The sequence below is a fragment of the Mus caroli genome, chromosome 12 (genome assembly GCF_900094665.2).
Source record: "Mus caroli chromosome 12, CAROLI_EIJ_v1.1, whole genome shotgun sequence".
NCBI lineage: Eukaryota > Metazoa > Chordata > Mammalia > Rodentia > Muridae > Mus > Mus caroli.
Window position 1 is genome coordinate 23375073 of NC_034581.1, and position 3852 is coordinate 23378924.

Sequence of the window (3852 nt, forward strand, 5' to 3'; positions counted from 1 at the left end):
GCCGGATGAGGCCTGTGGTCCTACTCAGGCCGGTTTCTGCTTCAATAACTAATGCAGTCTCAGGTCTCGCGCAATTGGATTGGAGCAGAAGCTGTGTTCCACTCACCAGCAGTCCCAAAATCCTGCCGTCTAACACTTATCTTACTTTCCCAGTGTATTACATGTGATGAAAGGAGAAATGGTGGTAAATAATCTGTAACTTTGTTGTTAAGTAAATTTTAGTTTAGTCTGGCATGAAATTCATTTCCACAATGAATTTATAGTATTTTTCAGTTCTGCCCATATATGACAGAGTCAAGTCAAGAGTTGTAAGACATTCCAATATCTTGTTTTACTGTCAAGATTTCAGCTGGGATGTCTGAGATGTGACTCTTGAAGCTGAATGTGAAGATCTTTCTGGGATTCTGAAGTGAAGCCATGTTGAGAGTGAATGGGTCCCTAAGAAATGAACTGGTGATGGCTTTGCCTGCTTTCACTTTGCCCAGCACATAGCCTACTGTATACATCCTTGTCTTTGACAGGGGCCATAGAACTCCAAATTTATCTACTATAGGAGGTAAACAATGTAGAGAGTGAAAATTTCTGATTAAAGTGACATTGCTAATAACTTGTGTACAGAATATTATATTTAACATCTGTACTTTTTCCTTTAATAAACAAAAATAGCTATAATGTAGTACTTTAAATTATAATACTTTATACTTATAAATAAATAAATAAGTGTAATACATTATTTACATATTATTATATAAATTAAAATTATATGAATATGCTATATATTATTAATGTATTAGTATACTTATATAATATATTATAAATTATAATACTATATAACATAATTTTGTCTGTTTTAAGAAACAGGGATATTTACATTATGGGGTCTCTAGGTCATTAATTTACAAACAGCTGTATATTACATTGAGTGCTGTCAAAAGGAATTCAATTGGACTGAATTATTATAAACCTATGCCTGGAATCATGGGTGAATATGCATGTTTGCTTGCTTTCTTCACCTCTTGCTGGTAAGTACCTCTGCTCTGTTGCTGGCATTGCTGATGCTGCCACTGCCATTGCCACTGCTGGTGGCACTTCGCTCTTCCTTTACCATTGTGCAGGCAGCATACAGTGTGGAGACTTTTTTAAGCCACACCTGGTAGTGTGATAAGCTAAACCCACAGAATGAGTAACAACTACATAAGACAAAATATGAAAATCTGTTTTCTACACTTGCAAAAGTAAGTAACGGAGATATGATTGCTCAATAGCGAAGTGCACTTGCCGCTCTTGAAATGGATCTGAGTTTGGTTCCCAACACCCACATGTGGCTCACAAGCACCCTCATTTCCAGTTCCGGGGAACCCAAATCCTTACGAACACCATGCACACATGTAGTGCACAGTCACGCATGAAAACAAAATACTCATAAACATAAAAGAAAAATAACCCTAAAAAGGATGTTTTAGAAATAGAAGTTCTTTTAGACTCCAACATTCAGTTGTCTCATTCGTTTTATGTAGTACACTTAACCATCTTTATCTTGATAAGAAATAGAGTTTGAACAACCTATTCATCTATATTGTTTAAAAAGGATATAGAAAAACCTTCAAATTGCTATGATTATTTTTAATGTCTCAGCCTGTTTATCTATCTTTCTCACTAGGAAGTGATTTTCGGGGAGCTTTATGGTGAGTTGGGTAATCTCTATAAGTGTGATCTGTAATCACCTATGAGATACTCTTCAGGGTGGTTCTTCCTGAAAAGATTGGTTGAGGTAGGGCAACCCACAATATTGCAGCATATTCCAGCAATGGTCTAGAAAGAAGGAAGTCCAAGAAAAAAGTGATTGCTTTTTGCTTGCTTTCTTCATCTCTTGCTAGTAAGTGCCTCTGCTGTGTTGCTGGTATTTCAGCCACTACTACTCCTGCTGAATTCCTTTGCAGACATCCACATTGAGTTTCTTTGGGGTCCAGCAAGGATTTGAGGACAAGTAACGCTCAAAAGCATCAGTGCCAGGTAGGGCCTGTGAGGCATACAGCTTTATGGACTGGACACTACTGGGTTCTGAACCTCTGCAGTGTACATGTAGTCATAGTTGGACTACACAGACAATATTATGTAAGCCACTGTAATAAATCCCCTTTTGATATGTATTCATTCTGTTGGTAAAAACCCTCACAATCCCCAAAGATACTTTTAAACCATGTTTTATACATTATTCCATGGTGCTGTTCACAATCTTCTTGGATCAGTGTGTGGATTTCTCAGCATTGCCATTTTTTATTAGAATTGTGGATCAGTGAGAGAAGTACCTCTGATGCAGGAGGTCATGCTTCCAGTATGGTACAGGGATGAAGTGATGCAGGGAGGGGGTAATGCAGATATGTGATGTAGGAACCGATGGAACTACCCTCGTGGTCTAGGAACCTTTGTTCTCAAAAACTAATGGAGGCTGGCCATCAATCTCTTGCCCTCCTGGGCATGCTCATTTGTGATGTGCTGATGAGCAAATGAATAATAAATAACAACAAGTACTCCAAAAGTGGAGAGCTATTCCTAGAGACTGGCAGAAATACAGGTTAGGAGCTGGTGTAGTCTGGGGCTTAACCAACTTAAATCTCCAACAGAAAACCATAGAAGGAAAAAATGTTCTTCTAGTATTTGTGGCTGAGAATTGTCTGTCTCCTGGGAGAATTTGGTGACAGTGGCTCTGCTGAATTTCAAAGGCTATTACATCAATTACATTAAAAGAGCAAAGAACGCTGGTGATTGTCAGTGGCTGCATTCTGCATGTCAGAAAATGTGAGTGGTGTGAGAAGTGTCATTGGGTCACCAAGCAGAGCCAACCAAGGGGGATAATTAGTGAGGCTTGGTGATACTGTATGGAACTCCTGGGAAAAACAACTCAATGGGAGGAATTATTTATTCTGGCTTCCTGGTTTGGGAGGTGTCCCTCTATCATGATGGTTGGGAGAATGTGAAGGGAGCAGAGCAGTTCACATCATTGTGTGGGAAAGGCACTAGTCCCCAGTGACCTCTTTCTATTGGCTATGCCCCACCTCCTAAAGTTTCTATCACCTTCAAAAAAGCAGGGCCATTAACTTAGCTACAGCTTTAAGCAAATGAGTCTGTGGGAGAGCCTGCGTATTGAAGCTGTAACAGTGGTACTGGTTCACTTCTGTTCTGGCCTTCCCTAATCCTTCTCAGTCTCAGACATTATAAATGAGAAGGTTAAAGGCAGTGTTCCTTAGAGGATGTCTCTGGTCCCCACTAATTGCCTGTGCTTTGTGCCACTATAGGCTTTGTAGAAGGCTTGTTGGCCATAGTCTGATGGAACCTGCTTTTCATATGAAGGAGATGAGAGAGGCAAAGCTTAGGTTTCTGTTGTATTTTCATGGAGTGAGGAATGTGAGCCCAATGTGAAGGTCAAAGAACAGTCAGCACTGTTGTGTGAGATCTCAAGAAGACATATTTACCTGGAAAGGTTGGGTTAGGGAAGCCTAGGAAAGGAGAGGTGTGTTCCCTCCTCACCTTGCTCATGTGTTTCCTTCATCATCTATGAGAAATGTTCATGGTGCTTCTGTGCCTCAGTGTCTTTATCTTCATTTTAAGAGCAGTATCACTTAATTTACAGAATAGTCCTGAAAGTAGGACAGTCATGGATACATGAAACCACAAAATCCTCTTAAAAAATAATTCTGGCTCTTCCGGTCAGAACAGCACCAGTGTAGCTAGAGCGCAGGGTCTGCTGACACCCGCAAGCTACCCACGATCCCCGCCACAGGATTTTGAGACTGCTGGTGAGTGGAACACAGCTTCTGCTCCAGTCCAATCACGCGGGACCTGAGACTGCTC